General features: G+C 38.6%; 1 protein-coding gene across 1 annotated transcript in view; it reads right to left on the bottom strand.

The window, feature by feature from the left end:
- The window catches only part of spmip4 (sperm microtubule inner protein 4), a 47,076-nt gene that overhangs the window by 22,169 nt on the left and 9,201 nt on the right, over positions 1 to 15,706 (bottom strand). The gene's annotated exons all lie outside the window — the stretch shown is intronic.

Below are 15,706 nucleotides of genomic sequence, written 5' to 3'. Positions count from 1 at the left end.
CTGAGGTTTTTTGCAGTTTCTCGCAGCACTGCACAGTCTGACTTCATGGTGAATTTTCTGTGATGTCCATTCCTTGTGTTGTGAAGATTGTGTTAACACACATCTAATTTGTCCAGACCAGCAAACTGCCAAACTTCCGTTTTTGCATTTGATAAGAAACAGTTTTCTGCTATATACGCTCTTAATCTTTTATGGAAAATCAGCATGGATGTAGTTTTTCACATGGCTCCATACAGGCCTGTTAACACATTGTTTTTCACATGACTGTAGGTGTGGCTTCTCTCACTGTTGATAAAACCCCAAACACGTTGCTTGTGCATATCTGCAGCATCACAGATAACAAAACAACATCTGTCCACATCTGCTACCTGAATGTCATTAAACTTGGAAATTAATGCTTCTAATTTCAAGTTGCATTTATTTCTTATGTCTTTCATAAAAAGTAGAGTAAAGTGTTTTTGTTTGATTTTCTTGTGCGTATGGATATTAATAGAGTTTATGTGACTGAAATAGACAGCATCTGTATTTATGATATGCAGTGGCTTTGAGATTTCCCTGTCTCTTTGGAATACTGAAGAACAACATGGAGAGCAACAATATCTCTTTTTACCTTTTTATATTTGACAGCACATAAGAAAAGACGAACTTGCACTTTCAAAATCGTCTCAGGTAAAAGAGCAAAGTGACATGAAAGACTGCCAATGAGAAAAACACCGAAAAGTAACGATAAAGGTTGAATCATCCGCAAAGCCTCAAAACAGAAGCTGAAACATTGTATAGAGATTCTTTACATATTCATACAGCCTCTGTTAAATCCTCTTATTGGTCTGTGGAGAGTGTTTGATGTTGATTTTAATAGGTGAGGCAACAGTAGAAGCAGAAGTAATGTATAAAACCCAGTACAGCTTGATGCGTATTCAGCCGCCAGCTGCCAAGCCATAGCCAGACCCGGGCCTTAATCTATAATTTAACATGGATTGAGTTTATTCTCCTCAGGGTCCGTGATCAGGGAGAACTGGATGGAGACAGGAGAGAGAGCCTTCCAACCTCATTTTTGATACAGAGTCTGGCTCCAGCACAGTCTTTGATCTCTCTGCTGCTCTCGCTTCCTCTTCGCTGTGCTTGTTTTTTTTTTGTTTTTTTTGTCTCCCTCACATACAGAAGCAGCATCTCTAACTCATATCCTGTCTGACATACTGTACTATAGGTACACGCTGACAAAAAGATGCAGTGCATAAATGTCTGTGCGGAAAACAAACACCCCGAAGAGACGCGTGTAATGTTTAATAACCTTTAAGATATTTATATGCCTAGTTTATATTCTGAGTCATTTTTTATGAACCAGAGCTCAAAAAATAAAAACACATAATAAGAAATAACCTCTGAGAATGAGTTACAGTGAAGGTTTTAAACAGTGTGTGTAAACATTATCACAGTAATGAGATCGCTCCAACTGCTGCTTTGTAAATCTAGAGGAAATGTCCTTTATCCATTTTTAGAAACTAGATTGCCATGCAAATGTAATAGTGTGAAGCAGACTATAAATATTAATACACACTCTTACTAATGGTGGTGTACTAGAAATAGCTGTGTTCGCCTCATGATTATTTCTTTGATTATGTGCAAATCTTTTTTATGATACAATGCCGGAACTCTATTATGAATTTTAAAGCAGACGGCACTTGTTGGGCATGCATCAGTGTGATGGCTTCAATAATCACACATTCAACACCACATCAAGTCTGAACACAGCAAACAAGAAACTTTGGGGGAGAAAAAATTAAAACACTTCAGTGACTGTAAAACACTATTTGTTTACATTTACTGTACTTAGAGTACTACAGTACATACCTTGAGCCACTCCTCATTTCCATATATTTTTCTAGGAAAATGGAAAATAGGTGCAGTGATTTATTGAAACGTGCAAAAACATTTATGGAAATGCACGATATAGTGCAAAAAACAGTTTCTGGCTCCATAACTGATAGTGTTTCCACTGTGTGTTCTATCCATGCTTTAACTGCATTGGTCATGGGTTTGAGGTCATTATGTGGCTGAAAAATGAAGCTGTGGCTAATCAGATGCTTTCAGATGGTACTCCATGGTGGATCGACATCTGATGGTAATTTTCTGCATTTATGAGTCCATCGATTTTGACAAGATCGCCAACACCACTGGCTGAAATGCAGCCCCAAAACATGACAGAGCCTCCACAGATGATGATTTGATCCTAAGACCTGTTGCCATTGATTTTCACCTTATTGGTGCAGAAATACTATTTTATGTTTGTAACTGTGTTATCTTTGGAATTATTCATGGATTCATTTAAATAAATGAGAACAAATCATGAGTTTTTGTGACAGGCTGTTAGTAATAAATTGTCTAAAGATACAATTCAAACATGTTTATTTGCTAAGTGGTCTTTTAAATGTAGACCCAACACTGATTCAACAAAGAAACATTCCTTGACCACTTTAAATATTGCAAAAAAGTCAGGAAGCAAAAGATAAAGAAATGAGCAGTGACTCAAGACTATTGCACAGTTTCTGTATAAAAGTAAATCAACAAAGAAGAAGCTAGTGTATTTACTTCCCCATTATTCCATGGTGACTTTAAGAATCTGCTTGGAAGTCAGAATAGCTCATATCACTAAAAATAGAATTATAAAGTGTGGATGAAAACATAATTTAAGGTCCATTTAGTAGTTGTTGTAAAGCTTTTCACCGCCATATTTGCAAAATTATTCTTGCTTTTAGTAAAATACTTGTGCACTGTTTACACATATGAAAATGTCTGGTATTCTATTCAATTTACGCCATCTGCCAACAGACGGCATATATGAAATTCTCTAAATATGGTGGCTGAATAAATGATTTTTCATTGGTTAGACGAGGACCCATTATAGATCAAAATTTATGTTTGTGCGTGCGCATTAAGACGCTGAAGTGTGGCTATTGTAGCTTTCAAAAGAAACTAGCAAAGAATTTTAATGATAACTTTAGTGACAGGAGACTAATATACTATTACTTCAGCTCAGATAGTGTTTTGCAGAGCTGTGACTTAGGAGAAAATATACAAAGGAAGTGAAGGACACAGTCTCACAATGAAGCATGGTGAGTTTTTACCTTGTGTTGTACTGTGGACATGAATAGGCCAGTTTTTTCATCTCTGAATGCAGAGAGAAAGTCTCAGCTATCTTAAAAAATAAAGAAATAAATAAGCTTTGAACCTTTACAGCATGTAATCATTTCATTATAGGCTATCAGATATGTTTTACAGAACAGATGGTCATGGCTGATTATCCTGGTAGGAAAATCAAGATGCACTGCACCTATTTAACCACTTTGTCAGTATTACCTGCCTTAATGAGAGTTAAATAAAAAAGGACAGAGGCATGAAGCACAAAGAGAAATACATATCTTCCTTCTTTTGCCTGTACTTCTCTGACCACTTCATTACAAATCCCATGTGGAAAGACCTGCAGACAAATAATTTTGTGCTGGTTCCTCTACTGCCAAGGGCTGTTTTTAAAATCAAGCATCCTCGCTGTCTTTCTGTCTAGGTGGAGAAACATGTTTTATCTGAAGGTTCTTTCCCTCTGCAGTCACATTGCACAGCCACATATCCAGTGGAGATTGGTGGGGTTTTTTTTTTCTTTTTCTGCCATTTACTGATCTGCCTTGTCTGGCTGGTGTCTGTCACAATCAAAGTATCCTCAGTGTTACAACATGCAGATAAATAATTGATTCACGCAGGCAGCTCACTGGTTATGTAATGAAGCATCAGAGAGTACCCTACTCTGAAACTGTGCCGCAAGTAAAGACATAAATGTTACAGCAGCTTGTTGATATTTAGTGCATGTGTGTCAAATTTGTCAAATGATTTGATTACAAATTATTATTAATTGGTTTATTGAGTGGCTTTATTGTCATTGCAAACTAGGGTAGCAAAACAATGAAATTATTTTAGCACCTCCTGACATGCAAAACATTAAAAAAAATGGTGCAAATGGAAACATTTAAACATGCACATGAAAAATAAAGAATATGTGGTAAGAAAATATAGTGCAAAGATTACACAAGTACTATATACACTATATTATATTAAGATAGAAATACTATAAACCACAGTTTAGCTACACACTATAAACATACTAAAGAACATTGAATGGTGTTAAAGTCAGGGTGTTATGTTTCTCCATTGTAATCTATCAGTCAATCAACTGTGTATTATTCAGCAAACATGCATTAATTGTGCATCAAACAGAAATCATCACTGCTGATATCAGCATGTGATGATTTTTTAATTTCTTTAGTTTTTGAAAACAGCCACTGTTAAGTTTTACAATATTCATGGGGTTTGAAATACCGCAAAGTTAAATATTTATTAAAAATAACTGTCACAATCAATGACAATAAAGATAACTAATAGCTTCAGCCCAAAAAATGGTGTTTTCATTCATCCAACCCGATGAAGAAGCAACAAAACGTAAAAAAAAAAAAGAAAATGTGAAAAAAAGTCATCTGAGCAAGATGAAAATAGGTTGTTTCATGCTTGGTGGGAAATATCCTAAAATCAAGTTAAAAATGTATATAACTGCATTATTATAGTCAGGATTAATGTGTCAGGTATCTGAATACTACAGATAACAGTGGCACTTCCTTGCGTTTTCCTTGGTTTTGCTTCCCTCAAGTGGTGAATAAGAAAAGTAACATTTCTGCAGGGTACTTGGAGAGAGTAGTTACTAAAAAATACATGTGGTATAATGAGAAATCAAAAATAATGAAAGCGTACAAGTAAACTGCCACAATGCAGACAGCTGTGCAATGTCACACAACACAGCTGAGCTGAATTGCTTGCATAAATAAAGAAGATGGCACACTGACTTTCAAGGGCAGAGAGAGAGAGAGACAGAGAGAGACAGAGAGGGTGGAGCGTGTGCTCTTGACCAATCCATGGATCTGACCAGAGAGGAAAAAAGAAAGCAGAGGAGGAACCAGAGTGTCCCCCTGGCCTGCTGACAGCTGGGAACGCCCCTCCCTGATGACAGACCAGAACTGAATTCCTTCAATGAAAAGCCCTTTGATTGTTGGCAGAAACTCCTCTGGTTTGGCTGAATGGCTGTCAGCTCTGTCAGGATGATGGACGGGCGGCTGTTTCACCCCTAATAGAAACAAGCCCCTTGCAGTGAGCCACTAACTCTTAAAGAACAGGACCTCTGCCAGTCAACTTCTAACCTCTTTCCAGGCAGATGGAAACAACCATAAGACGAGGAGTGCAAAAGTGATGCAACGTCTGCCTGTGATAAGTAGTTACCAGTGCTGGAGAAGAAAGCTGAGCTTCTCATGTGACAGCTGATATACAACAATCCAGATTGATATTTTATGTGTAATTAAGACTTTAAATGAATTCAATGTCAATTAAAAGCACCAGAAATATAACAACCAATAATTTGTTATCCAAACAAATGTGAAACATAATGTAATTCTCCCCTTCTGTTCCTGAGTTACAGAGTAAATTATGGGAAGAAAAGCCTTTTTGTGAAATATATGATGTCTCTGTTGACCTTTGTTCTTTCACATATAAAACGTCATCAGTACATCATTTTGTTATTATTGAGTTTTGGCAGAAAATGTGTTTTGTGGTCTCTCATTGACCGTGTTCTTAGACCACAAAATTCTAATTAGCTCAATGCAATAGTCCAGTAGTGTGTCTATGTGTTCACAGGTCAAAGAAAAATAAGAAGAAATACTCCATATTCATGAGAAAGAACAAAGAAAGTCAGCTTTGGTTTTGAACCCCACGTCAGACACCTGCCTTCAGATACTAAAATCCACATGATAATATGGAAACAGCGTTAATTTGCTTTCATGTCCCAAAATTATTTATAGTTTATGTGTAAATCTGTAAATGAAAGTGTATATACGAATGTGAATTTAGTTTAAACCAGAACGCTATTAAAAAATGTAGTTAATTTTGCCACGAGGCTCATGGCCCATTTTACAAGCGCTCTTTAAATGACTGCAACTTTGTTACCGTTTGTGCTTGAGGTGAAATGCAAATGTTTTCAGATAGAAAAAGCCATGGTAGCACAAAGCATTCACAGGGAGAGAAAATTCAAATGGTTCCAGAAATATAAGAATTGTTTTCTAATCTTACGGTGACAGTTACAAAATAAGTCCAGGTGGTCTGTATGACACTTGGGTAATAAACGCTCAATCACATGTATATCCACACTCAACATCACTACCAGCAAAGAAGTGCCTCATGTGTCTACAGGTGTGAGCTGTATCTGAGGTAAGACAATTTTATTCACCTCTAAACTTTCCGCTAGTCTTGTGAACAACATTATGTATAAACACAGGCCTTGGCCATCAATATACTGTTCAAACTTGAATAACCTCATAACACAGGGAGTTACTTCTGTTCGTACTCCTACAGGCAATCGTTTTATTATTCTACAAGGCCAGAGAGATGTTTGTTTTTCCCTCGCTACCTTTATGTAACTGACTGTATGTACAGAAAACTCAGAGGCTGTTTAAAAGGTGGAAATTCTAAGGAAAAAGTCTGTTGTGTGTCTGGTAGTCACAATGCTACTGCAGTGTTTAGGCTCTATGACATTAACTGCAGCCCTTTAACGCACCATGATCATTATGTGTTCTATGACCGTTCATACGTGAGTGCCGAAGAGAGCAGCTTAGACTCTCCGAACAGTGAATCATCGCTGTTTCCCTGTGAGAAGAAGGTATAATCCAGGCAAATGTGTACACTGAGTCCCAGCTCAGTCAGAAAGCAGTATTTCTCTTTTCTCTCTTTTCACCACTCTCTGACGCACAAACACACTCAGCATACATCCCTCTCAGCTATAATTGTTTATACTGACTTCAGCTTAGCCCTGAGGTCCAGGCTATGAATCACTACTCACCACCGTCGTGACAGGCCTTCACACTTAGGTGGTCCTTTTAGAGAAGCAGCGGCGGGCTTGTGTGGGCATGAAGCCAGCTCTGACCTTGGAACATGTGAATGCAAACAGGAAATCTGTTTCTACGTGAGCCTCGGTCACCTGTCATCCTGCCTCCAACTAAAATGGTACTAAAAGGTTAGCTACTCCTGAACATACTGGCGTTGATACCATAGTATAGCTAATAATCGGAATTCTGTGTGAATTGAAAAACAAAAGACCAGAGCTGATCAAAAAATTACCTACAGTGTTTAACTTTTACCCAAGCTGCTTTCATACGTGCACTGCAGCCTTGAACCTCACCCGCCAGACGTGCAAGTGTTCCAGTGTAATCAGACATTAAACAGTTTTTAAACTCGGTTACCTCGTAAAAAAAAAAAAATGTCTGCGTGATGTCAGATTGCACCCATGTGAGAACAGTGCATTTAACTGTCCAGTGGATTCATGGAGAGCGGGGAGGTCTCGCGTCTCCAGTGCACTCTGCCCATCCTGCGCTGTCTCTAAAACCGCTGTTTCCAGTAGTCTGACTCCATGTGAAGCTGCTGTGTGCTCTGTGTCAAGATTAAGGTTGGAAAATGTCCTGACTTTATTCTCCAGAGTTGATTGATTTTTTTTTTTAAGAGAGCTAAGAGAATTCACAAGTTTTGTATCACACATGTGATTTTTAACCTGACATGTTTTGATGTGATTCTTCATTTTCAGATGAAGGGACCATTCTCTGCCTAATTGCTTCTGTTTGGTTTGATCTGACGTCAGCGTTTCAGATTCTTAAAGTCTACAGGTTCAGCCTGAACTTGTAGAAAAACACTGGCAGATGTGAGGCTTATCCATCCCTTTGAGTGAACATGAAACACAAAACATACTTTGTCTGTTTCAGTGTAACACCAGTTTTCATCTTTAGAAAATGTGTGGATGACAATTTTGGTTTTTAGGCTGTTCATGCAAGTCAGCCAGTATTGGAGTATTTCAAGTGAGCAGGGAGAGAGTCTAAAGAACAGATGTGTTTTGTCATTGATTTTATTAATGAGTATTTTATCAATACTCATCTAAAGTGGAACGCACAAATCCTTTTTGTTATTTATTATGGCATGGGAAAAGAGAAACAACAGCACAAGCTTTAGTACAGCCACAAATTTCACTGTTACAGCGTATCGCACAGAGATTTTATCTTTTGCTTACACATAAGTGTGTTTCAGCTCTTTCACATCACTCATCTCAACCATAAAGACAGAGGGAGGGTAGAGGCAGGGGATGGGGGATGGGGGCAGCTGGGGAGTGGTTCTGGAGGTCTGAGAAACTCAAGACCTCGTAGCAACATACCAGTCAGCCATCACAAACACTTAACATCTTTAAAACGCTGCAGCTCTATGTGAACAAAAAGCTGGAGCCCTGATGTCTCCACACTAACAAGGCCCATCTGAAAGCAGGAGGGGAAATACAAGCCGGCCTGTGCTTGCCACTTCATTTCCTGGCTGGTAAGAGCTTGTTTCCTGTGCATCAGCCTAAACATGGCATTTCACAGGAGAGACTTTGCTGTATTGCCCCCTCCCCTCCGCTACCACCGGTCCACTTTTGACTCTCAGCTGCAAACAATTTATATTCAAGACACACTGAGTAACAGTTTCCAGATTAGCCCTTGATAGGATTCAAATTGAAAATGACATTTTGGAGGAGGGACAATGTAAATCACATTCATGTTTTGTCAGGCCCAGGCAGCGGTTCAAACCAAGGGAGTGCTCGTGGTTTTTCAGCACTCCATACCAACTTGCGGAAAGGAAGCTATGGAAACAAATTTTCACACTAGGAACTATTTCAGGGCAAGTATAAAGCTGTCTTGCTTACAAAGAGTGGAGGCTGTGATTTTAATGAACTCAGACTTATGTAGTGCATATGTCGGACAAATGTTACACATCTTGGTTTTCCCCCTTGAACTGCAAATGACTAAAGGAAAACTTTTAGCTTCCAATAATTAGAAAATAGACACTACTCATTTGGCTGTATACTAAATATTAAGGCAAAAGTTTACAAGTTAAGATTGGGTTGAGTATAAGCTATCAATCTGACCACATTAGCACCATGGCTTCATAATGGTCAGTGATTAAAGGTGGGATCAAAACCCTGCTGGCATGAAAGGGACAAGATATTTTAATAGTTAGACATGAGGATAACATTTCGCAGATGACACTGAAAGCACTCTACCCTTAAAATGGATTGGCCAGCCTGGGCATGACCTTTGGAGTGTGATATGTTAAAACAATAGACTGTATGCAAAAGGTGGATATATGTATGGATATATTCCCTTTGATGCTTTCCTTTTGAAGTCTTAGTGATTTGGCCACAGGAATATTATTTTTCTTTCTGAAAAGTTACTATATTTGTACAACAGGTTTACCATCTAGCCCTAGCTAGCTTGATTAGCATGTGGCATAAACCAAACAGATTCAAGGGAGACACATACATGTCTGCTAATTGGTGCTAAATAACAGACAATTTTTAAGAAATTTCTTTTAAAATGCTCCAGAAGGTATTAACCCCACAATAATGGAGAAGAGGTCCAGTTCAGTAGCACAAGGCATCAGTGAGGTAGGCTTAGAGACCAGTCAGGGACTCCCTGGCAACCTCCAGTTGCTAGGAAAGGTGCCTTTCCCCCTACAAGTTGTACAAGTTGTTGCTGGAGTTGCTAGGTGTAACTGGTCGCAACAAGGGTGCAGCAGCTCCTTGTTATTGCTTTGGCTGAGTGCAAAGAAGACACTGCATTGTCTGCAGACACTCATCAACTACATGCTGATTGTTGTGAAATTTAAAAAGGTGTGACACAAACTAGAAAGATGTTTGGTTTCAAAGTAAAAGTTGTGTATTACCACTGCAACCAACATTTTTCAAAAGCCAAAAATTGTACTTTATAGGCATTTGTTTGTGTTGCACTTTTCATAATTTCATAATTACTCACCAAGCGGTAGTAAAACCAACCACAGAGGATTTTGGCATTGGACCATGAAATTCTTTGTGTCCAAAATCACCAAGCAACAGCCAGCAACCGCTTGCCAATCAGTTGAGCAGTTCACATTTTTCCCTAGGAACTGGTGGTTGTAAGTGGATCGCTGACGAGTGTCTAGGCCTGTGTGACTAAATTAGCAACTACAAGGCCTATGAGACATCAGTCTATTACAACTCCCTGTAAGCACAACTGTTAATCAAAGCAGACAGGCTCTTAACTTTTGACTTATTTAAAAGAGAATCCTGCAGTTGTTATGAAAAGTATCCGCAAGGTCCAAAATATTCTTTTGCATCAGGTTGTAAACAGCACTTTTTATAACATGGGTGTCTATGGGAACTGACTTTGTTTCATGAACTGCAGTTGCCAGCCAGCTGAGACTGCAAGAAGTCATGATCCTAACCCAAAATGTAATCCTATACAGAAGCCCCCATCTGAAAGAATAAATAAATAAATACAAATTTTAAAGCCAACTCTCTAAAAATCATAATCCTGAAATTTGAAAATTCCATTCCTCAGTTTGAACAGTAACTGCTTAAATAAGTTTTAGTGATCACCAGATATGACATTTCTGCAAGCAGAACAGTTTTACTCTCAGCACTTCACTACATTGTTTCACTGTGTGAGTTATCACGTGTTAGAATAGTTCATCGTATTGCTAAAATCTGCTGAGCGCACAGGTGTCGATTATGATGTACGAGTATTGTAAAGCATTTATGGAGCCTTAGAGCAACTGAGTTGCAACAATTTGTGAACATGAAGGAGACTACTCTGATACATATTTTATGAAGGTAACTACCTGCCAGTGGAAGAGGAGTAAGGATGTGTGTGCTGGTGTAGACATAATTTAGGAGCAGAGTATAGAGTATTGTTCTAGAAATGGAGGCAATTTAATGATTGTTGTAAAAGTCAGACCTTTAAGTGTTAAAACCAGTAGCAAACAGACAGGGGCGACAGGATGTCCAGTGATTTCCAACAGTATTTTGCTATTGTATTTACAGTTGTGGTCAGTTGTGGTCAGAAGTTTGCATACACTCATCATTAGCATAAATATTACAGTAATTCCAGGCTGTGGACATTGATGCTGGTGTTCTGGCAGTTTCCCATTCATCATAAACTTGAGCCTTTGTGGTTCCTGGATTGTTCTTGAATATCATAACCAATTTCCTCTGTAATATCAGTTTGGGTCTCATTACTAAAAGATTTAAGTGAGTTCATGTATAATTTCAACTCTGTGTGGATAAAAATCCAAATAAATTCAAACTTTGTTCACTCTAATTCTTGTTTTTCAAAGATTCATTTTAAATTCTAAGAAATTGTTAAAAGCCCTAAAATTACCAAGACATTCACGAATGTATGTAAACTTACATATTTAAACTTATATTTCAACACTGAGTGACTTTTGACACTGATACGCTGCATGTTTATTCTGTCTAATGCTGATTATGTACATTTTTGATTTTGAATATAGTTATAGTTTGAATATAGTTTACCATTTTCCCCCAGGATCCCTAAAAAAAGCTCTTATTTTTGCAAAGTAGATTATAAAACCTCTTCTTCTTGAAATCAGCATGCTTATAGGCTAGCAGCCAGTTATTCCCAGACAAAAATAATGTATTTTAGAGATTCAGTCTGATATTATAATATTATTAACACACTATAGATTTATATCAAATATCATTTGATATAAATGATTTCCAGTGTCAGAGAACTTGACTTACTCGTTAATAAAAGAACAAAACTTAAAGGTTTTGTGGTGAGTTTGAGACCTTCACCCATGTTTAGAAAAATACAACGAAGACTGTAGTAGAGATCATAAGCAATGTCAGTGTCCAGAAGTAGCCATTTCTTAAAAAACAAGAGGAGGTTTTGAGCATGTTGCATTTCTACTATACTCTCAGTTGCTATGGCCTCACTCGATCAGTCATGTAGATTTCATCACGGTGTGTTCGGAGCCCTTCTTCAGAGTTGGCAGGGTAATTACTGAAAGGGCCTACTTAAAGCTGTAATTTTCCAGATGGCAGGCAGGCAAGACATAAGAGCCGGTTGCTCTCACCATGTGCTGAAGCTGGAGCCTATTCAGTATCACTTCAGATGGCATAGAGCTGCTACAGGCCTGACTGAGTAAAAATATGTAATAGTCAAAGCTCTTTTGGCTCAAGAAGAAAAGCTTCAGATTCCCAGAAGCCAAAAAGCAACTGCTCTGTATCTGAGGGGGGACCTGTGAAGAACAGACATGAGATTTGATTTCAGATTGGCCAGTTTTGCAGCCAAACGGGGGGATGTGGAGCAGATCTAAAGTTCAAAGCCTACAGCTGTGTTAGAGAAAAGAAGTGAAAGGTCAACAGACTGGATTCGGCAGTTTGTGGAGCTGCACCCGATGAGAGCAGATAGTCAGCAGCTGCGCAGTGACAAGGAGATTTACCAAGGCAAAGGTCCTCTCACCAGGATAAAGTACTTTTCAGCTGTCTACTTACATTAGGAGTCAGGCCAGTGTTTATAACGCTCATATTCATGTGATAAATATAAAGACTATACTACTTATAGGAGTTTACTGTATGTCAGTTAGTATACCAACCCATTAAAAAAAGACTCTTACATGCAGTATATAATTAAAAAAATAAGAAAAACACCCACACATGTTGACTTAAAGCAGCCAGCAACGATATTGTGGATTCAAACAAAGCACTGTCATCACACCAAGCCAGTACATTCTTCCCTCTTCTCCTTTGTCTCAATTTCTCCCTGCATGACAGAAGAGGAGCTCGCTCCCTGTTTGGATTCACTGGGTGGTGATGGACAGCGGTGAAAAGGAACACTTAACATTTCAAGAAACTGAAATGGAAGAGGATGTTTGACAAAAGCTGGCCACAGAAACGCAAACAATCTCCTCGCAGACAGCAGCAGTCGTTGCCGTGCAGGTAACCAGAGGAGAGCAATCCATCAAACTTTAGTTAGTGACTAGCTGCCTTAAAGTGCAACACAAAAAGGAACAAATTTGATTGTAACCTGTTCAAAAACTGTTGCTCGTGATTAAAAGCATTCGGCGCTCCTGAGGGCATGTGAAAATGTCACATCATGAAATCTTTTCTTGAAATTTGTTCACAAAAATGCCCCTGGATCATTAGTCTATTTTCAGAGTTACATTTATCCAAAACAAACGAGTTACGTTCAGTTAGGCTTATGCAATAATTGCAGGACAACGTCGGTGCCGTGTTATTTAAAGCTTAAATTTTCTTTCAGACAAGAGCTGAGTGACACATCGCTTCTTTGAAATGACAGCAACTTTATTCACATTCTACTCTTCCCCAGGTCATCATCGTCAGCCACAAAGCTCAGAAGGACAAAAAAAATCACCGCAGAGAAAGGAAAAAAGTGAAAGAAGAATGGCACGAACTAAGAGAGAGAGCGGGAGTAAAGACCAGCACTGGAAGAAGGGGGAATTATTCTTTTTAGGTTCAAAGGCGATCTATTCCCTACCACTCCTATCCATTCACTTTGTGCCACATTGGCCCCAGGGGGAATGGGAGTTGCTTGTCACTGATGCCATTCACCCATCAGTCACAGTGTTACAAGATCCTACGGGCTTCGCTTTGTGGGGCGGAATCTCCCAGCAGAGACCCACATGTGATGAAGTCAGCACCACTTCCACTGTGTGACTTTTCCCTCTCCCTCCGTTCAGCAGATGAACAGATTTATTATCTCTACAAAGGTTACATGGAGTTTCTTTGAGTACTGCAAAGGGCCGAGCTCTGAATATTCCAAATAAGCACATACAGTATGAAACCAAAGCTGGAAACTATTTACTTTCTTGGAAAGATGGTAGAGGTTCTTCAGAGTGTCAATTTTGTGCTGCTTAAACTTTCATCTCACCAGGTTCAGGTTTATTCTTTATTCAAACTGACGACGCACAGAGACGCAGCTGCTTCTCAAGCTCTTATTTATACTCATACTGTTTCTTGGTTTTGTATATATTGCTCTTGATGAGCGTTATTTTTGTTGGTCTTAACTAGGACTTGAGTGCAAAATTTAGTTTCACCTCATGGCAATAAAAATCCTTAGATCCTTGTATTCATCAAGCACAATCAAAGGCTGTTGGCTGCTTTTTTAATTTTGATGGCTTTTTTGTTATATTATGGTGACAATAATGTCACATGGATGAACGTCTGCATGACTGTGTAAACTATATTACACCTTTGCGATTTTTGTTTCACTCCGTTTTCTGCAGGGAGTGTTACAGCTGATCTGCAACAGAAAACCCCAAGCTACCTTTTACCTTAAATAATTATAATTCTTTCTCTCTGTGCTGGCATTTAGATGAGCTTTCTTGACCAGATAGTAGTTTTAATAAAATACATTTATGCTATATTAATCTCTTCTTGTCTGATTGAAACCTGTAGTGTAATGCATACTCCTAGTGTATGCATTCCCAGTAACTCTGCAGACACAAAGACTGGTAATGACTACACGACTCTAGCCCTGGAGTGTCAGGTATAGAATAACACAGAGGAAAGTATCTTGGGGCACCATAAATGTTCTGAAACAAGAGACAGATTTCCGCAAGTAGATCCAGGTGGTCTGTGGTTCCACGTCATCTGTTACTTGTGAAAAGTTTCTTTTCTCTCTGCCACTGCTGCATAAATATCGAGGACATAAAGTGCACTGGAGCCTGCCACTTAGTACCCTGATTGACTTTGTATGTGACTCTGAATATGATCTGAAGTCAGTTTTTGAAGCTGATGAAGGGAGAGTTGGCAAAGAACTTGAATTTTTTCAAAACATGCAAAAATGATATCCAAGAAAGTGCTTTACAAATGCGCAGTCAGTGAATTGTTATGGACTTATTTGAATCTCGTTTTGACCACCGGTACTTTTAGTAACATTTTACTGGATTCTGTGTCTTATATAACCACAGACTTGATAAGAACACAAGGACTGACATGAATTCCTTCACCGTGGTTGTAATCTGAGAGCTTCAAAGTTGGAACTAAGGGAACGCCGGGGGCCCACCATGTGAAAAGAGTCCACTCGGGCCTATCCTGAGCCACACAGACCACTACTCACTCCATCCACATCCCCTCACAGCAGGATCTAGCCATCTGGACTAATTTCTGCTCTGACAGAATGGCTCTCAAGCCCCATCTGTATTAGGGCTCCATTCACAGTGGGTGTGTGGAATGTGCTTGTCTGGGAGGGAAGTTAGTAGATTTAAGGGATGACGGCATAACGCAATATATCTTTTCACCCTGTACACTGGAGCATGTAATTTCATCAACATCTGTATTTCATTTTTAGTGCCTTGGTCAATTTAGGGGTTCAGTCAGTTTGCATTCAAGGCACCAGGAAGGCCTCAAATCACTTTATTATTACATGTAGTAACATTATTTAGATTACAAATTTGTGTAAGACATAAAACAAATGTTTATAAAACATCTCAGATATGCCAGTGTTCACCTAAATCTAACTACTGCAATCCAGAGGCTGATCAATAATATCAAATTTCCCACAACTATCAAAAACAGATGCTTATGTAAATGTTTGTTGGTCAGTTTTTAGTCTATATATGAATAGTAAGTTGTGGTGGAGGAGTGGTTGAAACCCATAACATTAAGTGTTACAGGGTCAGTTTTACTCACCTACTATGTCTTCTCAATGTCTCAATCAATACTGTCATTTAATCAATAACAGTGAAAAAAGAAATCTCCTCATGAAAAGTTGTTAATGTTAATTCTGGGATGCAAATCTAAAAT

The sequence above is a fragment of the Maylandia zebra genome, linkage group LG11 (genome assembly GCF_041146795.1).
Source record: "Maylandia zebra isolate NMK-2024a linkage group LG11, Mzebra_GT3a, whole genome shotgun sequence".
NCBI lineage: Eukaryota > Metazoa > Chordata > Actinopteri > Cichliformes > Cichlidae > Maylandia > Maylandia zebra.
This window is presented reverse-complemented; position numbering and strand designations above follow the sequence as displayed.